This window comes from Salvelinus fontinalis, unplaced genomic scaffold (assembly GCF_029448725.1).
Source record: "Salvelinus fontinalis isolate EN_2023a unplaced genomic scaffold, ASM2944872v1 scaffold_0627, whole genome shotgun sequence".
NCBI classification, from domain to species: domain Eukaryota; kingdom Metazoa; phylum Chordata; class Actinopteri; order Salmoniformes; family Salmonidae; genus Salvelinus; species Salvelinus fontinalis.
The window spans coordinates 46,825-58,530 of NW_026600836.1; positions in this window are offsets into that span (position 1 = coordinate 46,825).

Consider the following 11,706-nt stretch of genomic DNA (forward strand, 5'->3'; position numbering starts at 1 on the left):
CATACCTTTAGGCATAAATTCTGAATGGTTTAGGTTAGGGTTAAGCTTTGGGAAAGGCTTAAAATAAAAAAAATAGAGTCTGAGTCTGCAATTTAATCTAGAAGGTAGTAGGTGCTCACGTTGCCCCTAGTGGACAGTATAGCTTCCACATTTCACACTATCACACAGTGACATTCTATTCAATACTGTCTTTACTTCTTCAGATGATCATACATTTTATGCATGTGTATTTCAGGCAGCAATAATGTTTATGCACGCGTGTGTGAAAAGATATGAAGCTTTAATTTGTCCCTGGCAACAACAATATGGTGTATTTATATTCTCATTGTGTCCCAGTCATTCATATTTCATATATGATATTCCTTCAAGCTGAATGCACTACGGCATATCAGAGAAATTATACAAGAGCCTGTCTGTTATTCAACAGCTCTGTGGTCAAACTACTGTACAGTCTAATACCACTGACCAGCTGGTTATAGTGTACATATGACCTTCAGGGTTGGACCTAATATCTAATATCACAGATCTGACTACTGTACAGTCTAATACCACTGACCAGCTAGTTATAGTGTACATATGACCTTCAGGGTTGGACCTAATATCTAATATCACAGATCTGACTACTGTACAGTCTAATACCACGGACCAGCTAGTTATAGTGTACATATGACCTTCAGGGTTGGACCTAATATCTAATATCACAGATCTGACTACTGTACAGTCTAATACCTAAAATCACAGGGTTGTAATATCTAATAGTACAGGGTTGTAATATCTAATAGTACAGGGTTGTAATATCTAATAGTACAGGGTTGTAATATCTAATAGTACAGGGTTGTAATATCTAATAGTACAGGGTTGTAATATCTAATAGTACAGGGTTGTAATATCTAATAGTACAGGGTTGTAATATCTAATAGTACAGGGTTGTAATATCTAATATCACAGGGTTGTAATATATAATAGTACAGGGTTGTAATATCTAATATCACAGGGTTGTAATATCTAATAGTACAGGGTTGTAATATCTAATAGTACAGGGTTGTAATATCTAATAGTACAGGGTTGTAATATCTAATATCACAGGGTTGTAATATCTAATAGTACAGGGTTGTAATATCTAATAGTACAGGGTTGTAATATCTAATATCACAGGGTTGTAATATCTAATAGTACAGGGTTGTAATATCTAATAATACAGGGTTGTAATATCTAATATCACAGGGTTGTAATATCTAATATCACAGGGTTGTAATATCTAATAGTACAGGATTGTAATATCTAATAACCTATCTTCTATAATCTGTAGTGTTGCAGTGTTCTATCTTCTATAATCTGTAGTGTTGCAGTGTTCTATCTTCTATAATCTGTAGTGTTGCAGTGTTCTATCTTCTATAATCTGTCGTGTTGCAGTGTTCTATCTTCTATCTTCTATAATCTGTAGTGCTGTAGTGTTCTATCTTCTATAATCTGTAGTGTTGCAGTGTTCTATCTTCTATAATCTGTAGTGTTGCAGTGTCCTATCTTCTATAATCTGTAGTGTTGCAGTGTTCTATCTTCTATAATCTGTAGTGTTGCTGTGTTCTATCTTCTATAATCTGTAGTGTTGTAGTGTTCTATTTTATATAATCTATAGTGTTGCAGTGTTCTATTTTCAATAATCTGTAGTGTTGCAGTGTTCTATCTTCTATAATCTGTAGTGTTGCTGTGTTCTATCTTCTATAATCTGTAGTGTTGCAGTGTTCTATCTTCTATAATCTGTAGTGTTGCAGTGTTCTATCTTCTATAACCTGTAGTGTTGCAGTGTTCTATTTTCTATAATCTGTAGTGTTGCAGTGTTCTAACTTCTATAATCTGTAGTGTTGCAGTGTTCTATCTTCTATAATCTGTAGTGTTGCAGTGTTCTATTTTCTATAATCTATAGTGTTGCAGTGTTCTATCTTCTATAATCTGTAGTGTTGCAGTGTTCTATGTTCTATAATCTGTAGTGTTGCAGTGTTCTATTTTCTATAATCTGTAGTGTTGCAGTGTTCTATTTTCTATAATCTGTAGTGTTGCAGTGTTCTATGTTCTATAATCTGTAGTGTTGCAGTGTTCTATTTTCTATAATCTGTAGTGTTGCAGTGTTCTATTTTCTATAATCTGTAGTGTTGCAGTGTTCTATTTTCTATAATCTGTAGTGTTGCAGTGTTCTATTTTCTATAATCTGTAGTGTTGCAGTGTTCTATCTTCTATAATCTGTAGTGTTGCAGTGTTCTATGTTCTATAATCTGTAGTGTTGCAGTGTTCTATTTTCTATAATCTGTAGTGTTGCAGTGTTCTATTTTCTATAATCTGTAGTGTTGCAGTGTTCTATGTTCTATAATCTGTAGTGTTGCAGTGTTCTATTTTCTATAATCTGTAGTGTTGCAGTGTTCTATTTTCTATAATCTGTAGTGTTGCAGTGTTCTATTTTCTATAATCTGTAGTGTTGCAGTGTTCTATTTTCTATAATCTGTAGTGTTGCAGTGTTCTATCTTCTATAATCTGTAGTGTTGCAGTGTTCTATTTTCAATAATCTGTAGTGTTGCAGTGTTCTATGTTCTATAATCTGTAGTGTTGCAGTGTTCTATCTTCTATAATCTGTAGTGTTGTAGTGCTCTATCTTCTATAATCTATAGTGTTGCAGTGTAGTAGATCATATATTAGTAGATATTCAGTATTGTACTGAGTATGTTGTTCACCTCAGAGCTGGATGTAGTGGGACTGTGCTCTTTTGTTTTAGTGTCATTTCAGTTTAGTCTGTATAAAACACCCCTCACCACCACCAGTTCAGTATTGTGTGTGTGTGTGTGTGTGTGTGTGTGTGTGTGTGTGTGTGTGTGTGTGTGTGTGTGTGTGTGTGTGTGTGTGTGTGTGTGTGTGTGTGTGTGTGTGTGTGTCACACTCCAGCTATGCTCCCTGGGGCTTGCAGATGGCAACCAGGAACATGCCAGATCCCCCCACACACACACACACTCACACACACACACACACACATACACACACCTTCTGCGCTCCAGCCATAGTGGAGGCCTGGCATCGGGGAGCTGTCCGGTGCCAGACACCAGTTTTCCATTGTAGCTTGGTGTTCCAAGATTCCTGACAGCCTCTGATCTCCAGGGTCGGGGTAGTTTATCTGTTCTCCAGCAGAGAGAATTACATCAGGGTAGTAAACAACACAATGCAGTACCAAAGCACACTGGTCTACGTGGACATCAACATATTCTGTCCTCCAGCAGAAAGAGCCTATGGCCGGGATTTAATCAAAGCGCATTACAGAGAGGAGCACTAGAGAGCTGATAATGCTCATTGTAGCCAACAATTGATTGAATCTCCACCTATAACATGAATAACAATAACAGCACACTGGTCTTCATTAACATCCACATGTTTGGCTGCCCAGCTATTATCATGAAAAAACCCTGCAGACTTGCAGACCCCACCTGGGGGCGGCCCGTCAGGAAGTCCAGGACCCAGTCGCACAGGGCGGGCTCGAGACCCAGGCTACTACCAGCAGTACTACACATGCACCTGTCGACGACACAACTTGTTCTGCTTCCACAAGCACATTCAATGCTAGCATCAGTAATTCTACATTTGTTGTTAGCCCAGCTAGCATGAACGCTGACAGTTGTAAATCGGATGCAGACTAAAGAGCTACTGCCCTCTTACCCGGGAAAGCACAGAACAACAGACAGGGACGTTGGACCATCGAAGAGCCGCAAATATGATGAGAACTACATTGATTTGGGGTTCACTTATATTGGGAGTAGTGCCTTTCCTCAGCCACAGTGTGTTACATGTACAAAAGTACTATCTCACAACTAAATGAAACCTTCACTCTTGCGCAGACGTTTAGAAACAAAACATGACAATTTGAAAAATAAGCCACAGGTGTTTTTTGAGCGAGAATTAAGGTGAATTTCAAGTAGTAATACATGTATAAAAGCAACACATTCCATTAATAACAAGGTTCTAGAAGCGTCTTATATGGTGAGCTACCGAGTCGCTAGGACAGGCAAGCCCCATACTATTGTGGAGGACTTAATTCTTCCTGCTGCCGCGGATATGGCTGGAACAATGCTGGGGGAAAAGGCCCAAAAAACTATACAGACAATGCCTTCATCATCAAACAACACCATTTTATGACACATCAGTGACATGGCAGGAGATGTTTTGAAGCAATTACTGCTTCGCGTACAAGCCAGTGAATTCTACGTGTTACAGCTGGATGATTCAACAGACATGGCGGGCCTGGCACAGCTCCTGGTACATGTCCATTATGTTTATGGGGGGTCAATTAAGGAAGACATCCTCTTCTGCAAACCACTGGAAACCAGGACAACAGGAGAGAATATTTTTAAAGTACTGGACAACTTTGTGACATCAAATGGACTTTGGTGGTCAAGATGTGTTGGTATTTGAACTGATGGCACAAAAGCCATGACAGGGAGACATAGTGGAGTGGTAACGCGTGGGCTAGCAGTTGCTCCTGATGCTACTTGGGTACACTGCAGTATCCACGAGAGGCTCTTGCTGCCAAGGGAATGCCTGACAGCTTGAAAGATGTTTTAGACACTACAGTGAAAATGGTTGACTTTGTTAAAGCAAGGCCCCTGAACTCGAGTGTATTTTCTGCATCATGCAATGATGGGGCAGCGACCATGTAACGCTTTTACAACATACAGAAGTGCGCTGGTTATCAAGGGGCAAAGTATTGACACGTTTTTTTGAATTGAGAGACAAGCTTAAAGTTTTCTTTACTGACCATAATTTTCACTTGTCTGACCGCTTGCATAATGACGAGTTTCTCACACAACTGGCCTATCTGGGTGATGTTTTTTCTCGCTTAAATGATCTGAATCTAGGATTACAGGGACTCTTCGCAACTATATTCAATGTGCGGGACGAAATTGTGGCTATGATTAAGAAGTTAGAGCTCTTCTCTGTCTGCATTAACAAGGACAACACACAGGTCTTTCTATCGTTGTATGATTTTTTTGTGTGCAAATTAACTCAAGCTTACAGACAATGGCAAATGTGCAAAATAGCAAAGCACCTGAGTGAGTTGGGTGCACCTTTACGAAGGTACTTTCCCGAAACTGATGACACAAACAACTGGATTCATTATACCTTTCATGCCCTGCCTCCAGTTCACTTATCGATATCTGAAAAAGAGATCCTCATCAAAATTGCAACAAGCGGTTCTGTGAAAATTTAATTTATTCAGAAGCAACTGCCAGATTTCTAGATTTGGCTGTGCTCAGTACCCGCCTTAGCAAATCGCGCTGTTAAGACACTGATGCCCTTTGCAACCACCTACCTATGTGAGAGTGGATTCTCGGCCCTCACAAGCATGAAAGCTAAATACAGGCACAGACTGTGTGAAGAAAATGATTTAAGACTGAGACTCTCTCCAATACAACCCAACATTGCAGAGTTCTGTGCATACTTTCAAGCACACCCTTCTCATTAACCTGTGGTGAGTTATTCACAATCTTCGATGAACAAATAAGGTTTAAAATGTTTGATGGCTAAATAAAGAGCAAAATTACTGATTATTCTTATATTATTTTTTGTGCCCTGGTCCTGTAAGAGCTCTTTGTCACGTCCCACAAACCGGGTTATGACAAAAACTCACACTCATTCTTACGTTTAATAAATGTATCGTATAGTGTGTGTGTGGCAGGCTTACAATGATGGCAAAAAACTATAATTGAGAGTGCGCTGACCCTGGTGCTAGAGGGGGTACGCAGCTGGAAGTTGAACGTTTGAATCAAATCAAAGTGTATTTGTCACGTGTGCCGAACACAACAGGTGTCACGTTCCTGACCTGTTTTCCTTTGTTATGTATTTGTTTTAGTTGGTCAGGGCGTGAGTTGGGTGGGTTAGTCTATGTTTTCTATTTCTATGTGGGGTTTTGTGTTCGGCCTGGTATGATTCTCAATTAGAGACAGGTGTGTATCGTTTGTCTCTGATTGAGAGTCATACTAAGGCAGCCAGGGTTTCACTGGTGTTTTGTGGGTGTTTGTTTCCTGTCTCAGTGTTTGTTCTGCACCAGTTAGGACTGTCTCGGTTTTCACGGTTTGTTATTTTGTTATTTGTTAAGTGTTCATGGTTATTGTTTAATTAAACATGTTGAGCACTGGCTACGCTGCATTTTGGTCCTCTCCTTTACCCCTGGAAGAAAACCTTCACAGAAACACCCACCAAACCCGGACCAAGCAGCGTAGCAACGGGGAGCAGCAGCGGCCCAGTACACAGGACTACTGGACACAGGAGGAATGGTCTTGGGAGATCATGGACGGAAAAGGACCCTGGGGAAGGGTTGGAGAGAATCGCCGCTCTCGGGAGAAGAAGGAGGCAGCCACAGCCCAGGAGCGCTGGTATGAGGAGGCAGCACGTAAGAGAGGCTGGAAGCCCGAGAGGCTCACCCCAAAATTTCTTGGGGGGGGGGGGCTAAAGGGGAGTGTGGCGAAGCCGGGTTGGTTACCTGAGCCAACACCCCGGGCTTACCGTGGAGTGAGAGGGCGTCGTACTGGTCAGACACCGTGTTATGCGGTAAAGTGCACGGTGTCCCCAGTACGTGTGCTTAGCCCAGTGCGGGCTATTCCACCTTGCCGCACTGGGAGGGCTAGGTTGGGCATCGAGCCGGATGTCATGAAGCCGGCCCAAAGTATCTGGCCTCCAGTACGTCTCCTCGGGCCGGCGTACATGGCACCAGCCTTACAGGTGGTGTCCCCGGTTTGCCTGCATAGCCCAGTGCGGGCTATTCCACCTCGCCGCACTGGCAGGGCTACGGGGACCATTCAACCTGGTAGGGTTGGGGAGGCTCGGTGCTCAAGAGCACGTGTCCTCCTTCACGGTCCGGTATATCCGGCGCCACCTTCCTACCCCAGCTCAGTACCACCAGTGCCTACACCACGCACCAGGCTTCCAGTGCATCACCAGAGCCCTGTTCCTCCTCCCTGCACTCGCCCTGAGGTGCGTGCCCTCAGCCCGGTACCTCCAGTTCCGGCACCACGCATCAGGCCTATAGTGCGTCTCAGCCGGCCAGAGTCTGCTGTCTGCCCAGCGGTGCCTGAGCCATCCGTCTGCCCAGCGCCATCTGAGCCATCCGTCTGCCCAGCGCCATCTGAGCCATCCATCTGCCCAGCGCCATCTGAGCCATCCGTCTGCCCAGCGCCATCTGAGCCATCCGTCTGCCCAGCGCCGTCTGAGCCGTCCGTCTGCCCAGCGCCATCTGAGTCGTCCGTCTGCCACGAGCCATTAGAGCCGTCCGTCAGTCAGGAGGTGCCAGAGACGTCCGTCAGTCAGGAGGTGCCAGAGACGTCCGTCAGTCAGGAGGTGCCAGAGACGTCCGTCAGTCAGGAGGTGCCAGAGACGCCCGCCAGTCAGGAGCTGCCAGAGACGCCCGCCAGTCAGGAGCTGCCAGAGACGCCCGCCAGTCAGGAGCTGCCAGAGACGCCCGCCAGTCAGGAGCTGCCAGAGACGCCCGCCAGTCAGGAGCTGCCAGAGACGCCCGCCAGTCAGGAGCTGCCAGAGACGCCCGCCAGTCAGGAGCTGCCAGAGACGCCCGCCAGTCGTGAGCTGCCCGCCAGTCGTGAGCTGCCCGCCAGTCGTGAGCTGCCCGCCAGTCATGAGCTGCCCGCCAGTCATGAGCTGCCCGCCAGTCATGAGCTGCCCTCCAGTCATGAGCTGCCCTCCAGTCATGAGCTGCCCCTTATCCCGGAGCAGCTGCCCCTTATCCCGGAGCAGCTGCCCCTTATCCCGGAGCAGCTGCCCCTTATGCCGGAGCTGCTGCCCCTTATCCCGGTGCTGCCCCTTATCCCGGAGCTGCTGCCCCTTATTTAGGTGGGTTTAGTTGGAGGGTGGTCATTGGGCGGGGGATACGGAAGCGGGGAGTGACTATGGTGGGGTGGGGACCTCGCCCAGCGCCAGAGCCGCCACCGTGGACAGACGCCCACCCAGACCCTCCCCTAGACTTTGTGCTGGTGCGCCCGGAGTTTGCACCTTAAGGGGGGGGTTCTGTCACGTTCCTGACCTGTTTTCCTTTGTTATGTATTTGTTTTAGTTGGTCAGGGCGTGAGTTGGGTGGGTTAGTCTATGTTTTCTATTTCTATGTGGGGTTTTGTGTTCGGCTTGGTATGATTCTCAATTAGAGACAGGTGTGTATCGTTTGTCTCTGATTGAGAGTCATACTTAGGCAGCCAGGGTTTCACTGGTGTTTTGTGGGTGTTTGTTTCCTGTCTCAGTGTTTGTTCTGCACCAGATAGGACTGTCTCGGTTTTCACGGTTTGTTATTTTGTTATTTGTTAAGTGTTCATGGTTATTGTTTAATTAAACATGTTGAGCACTGGCTACGCTGCATTTTGGTCCTCTCCTTTACCCCTGGAAGAAAACCTTCACAACAGGTGTAGACATTACAGTGAAATGCTTACTCACAGGCTCTAACCAATAGTGCAAAAAAGGTATTAGGTGAACAACAGGTAGGTAAAGAAATATAACAACAGTAAAAAGACAGGCTATATACAGTAGCGAGGCTATAAAAGTAGCGAGGCTACATACAGACACCAGTTAGTCAGGCTGATTGAGGTAGTATGTACATGTAGATATGGTTAAAGTGACTATGCATATATGATGAACATAGAGTAGCAGTAGCGTAAAAGAGGGGTTGGTGGGTGGGACACAATGCAGATAGCCCGGTTAGCCAATGTGCGGGAGCACTGGTTGGTCGGGCCAATTAAGGTAGTATGTACATGAATGCATAGTTAAAGTGACTAGGCATATATGATAAACAGAGAGTAGTAGCAGCGTAAAAAGAGGGTTTGGGGGGGGCACACAATGCAAATAGTCCGGGTAGCCATTTGATTACCTGTTCAGGAGTCTTATGGCTTGGGGGTAAAAACTGTTGAGAAGCCTTTTTGTCCTAGACTTGGCACTCCGATACCGCTTGCCATGCGGTGGTAGAGAGCACAGTCCATGACTGGGGTGGCTGGGGTCTTTGACCATTTTTAGGGCCTTCCTCTGACACCACCTGGTGTAGAGGTCCTGGATGGCAGGCAGCTTAGCCCCAGTGGTGTACTGGGCCGTACGCACTACCCTTGCAGTCAGAGGCCGAGCAATTGCAATACCAGGCAGTGATGCAACCAGTCAGGATGCTCTCAACCTGCTCCACTACAGCCCCGTCGGTGCTCGGTCCTCCTTTTCCTGTAGTCCACAATCATCTCCTTAGTCTTGGTTACGTTGAGGGATAGGTTGTTATTCTGGCACCACACGGACAGGTCTCTGACTTCTTCCCTATAGGCTGTCTCGTCGTTGTCGGTAATCAGGCCTATGAAAAGTTTGTGAACCACTGATCTAGAGGACTCTATTCGGGGGTGGTTGATGTCACCTTGTTGTTATTGATGAAGCTCACAATGGTAGGTATGGAATTCTACCCACTGCCCTCTGATAACGATGCCCTCTGAGTGAGAAACACTCACACACACACACACGCATGCACGCACACACACACATTTACGCATGCAGGCACATGCACACACACACACACACGCACACACACACACACACACACACACGCACTCACACACTAATAATTGCTTGGAGCAAGAGGACAAAGTGGTAGTTTCAGTGAGACAAACCATGTGGTCTGAAGTAAAATATGTTTACCTTTCAGTGATGCCAAGGAGAGAGTAAGAGGGAAAGAGGTAAAATAGAGAGGGACAGAGGGGGAAAAGTGTGAAAGAGAGAGTTTAGCTCTAAAGTCTCTCTATCAGTAACCTCTGGCTGGTAATAAAACAGGCCCTCTTTTTGGGCCTCAACCCAATGAGCCCCACTAACTAACCCCCTAACACTCCTCCCCACACCCTCAAATTCTATCTCTACTTCCTCCCCATACCCTCACATTCTGTCTCTACTTCCTCCCCACACCCTCACATCCTGTCTCTACTTCCTCCCCACACCCTCACATCCTGTCTCTACTTCCTCCCCACACCCTCACATTCTGTCTCTACTTCCTCCCAACACCCTCACATCTTGTCTCTACTTCCTCACCACACCCTCACATCCTGTCTCTACTTCCTCCCCACACCCTCACATCCTGTCTCTACTTCCTCCCCACACCCCCACATCCTGTCTCTACTTCCTCCCCACACCCTCACATCCTGTCTCTACTTCCTCCCCACACCCCCACATCCTGTCTCTACTTCCTCCCCACACCCTCACATTCTGTCTCTACTTCCTCCCCACACCCTCACATTCTGTCTCTACTTCCTCCCCACACCCTCACATCCTGTCTCTACTTCCTCCCAACACCCTCACATCTTGTCTCTACTTCCTCCCCACACCCTCACATTCTGTCTCTACCTCCTCCCCACACCCTCACATTCTCTCTACTTCCTCCCCACACCCTCACATTCTGTCTCTACTTCCTCCTCACACCCTCACATCCTGTCTCTACTTCCTCACCACACCCTCACATCCTGTCTCTACTTCCTCCCCACACCCTCACATCCTGTCTCTACTTCCTCCCCACACCCTCACATCCTGTCTCTACTTCCTCCCAACACCCCCACATCCTGTCTCTACTTCCTCCCCACACCCTCACATTCTCTCTACTTCCTCCCCACACCCTCACATTCTGTCTCTACTTCCTCCCCCCACCCTCACATTCTGTCTCTACTTCCTCCCCACACCCTCACATTCTCTCTACTTCCTCCCCACACCCTCACATTCTGTCTCTACTTCCTCCCAACACCCCCACATCCTGTCTCTACTTCCTCCCCACACCCTCACATCCTGTCTCTACTTCCTCCCCACACCCTCACATTCTGTCTCTACTTCCTCCCCACACCCTCACATTCTATCTCTACTTCCTCCCCACACCCTCACATCTTGTCTCTACTTCCTCCCCACACCCTCACATTCTGTCTCTACTTCCTCCCCACACCCTCACATCCTGTCTCTACTTCCTCCCCACACCCTCACATTCTGTCTCTACTTCCTCCCCACACCCTCACATTCTGTCTCTACTTCCTCCCCACACCCTCACATTCTCTCTACTTCCTCCCCACACCCTCACATTCTGTCTCTACTTCCTCCCAACACCCCCACATCCTGTCTCTACTTCTTCCCCACACCCTCACATCCTGTCTCTACTTCCTCCCCACACCCTCACATTCTGTCTCTACTTCCTCCCCACACCCTCATATTCTATCTCTACTTCCTCCCCACACCCTCACATCTTGTCTCTACTTCCTCCCCACACCCTCACATTCTGTCTCTACTTCCTCCCCACACCCTCACATCCTGTCTCTACTTCCTCCCCACACCCTCACATTCTGTCTCTACTTCCTCCCCACACCCTCACATTCTGTCTCTACTTCCTCCCCACACCCCCACATCCTGTCTCTACTTCCTCCCAACACCCCCACATCCTGTCTCTACTTCCTCCCCACACCCTCACATTCTCTCTACTTCCTCCCCACACCCTCACGTTCTGTCTCTACTTCCTCCCCCCACCCTCACATTCTGTCTCTACTTCCTCCCCACACCCTCACATTCTCTCTACTTCCTCCCCACACCCTCACATTCTGTCTCTACTTCCTCCCAACACCCCCACATCCTGTCTCTACTTCCTCCCCACACCCTCACATCCTGTCTCTACTTCCTTCCCACACCCTC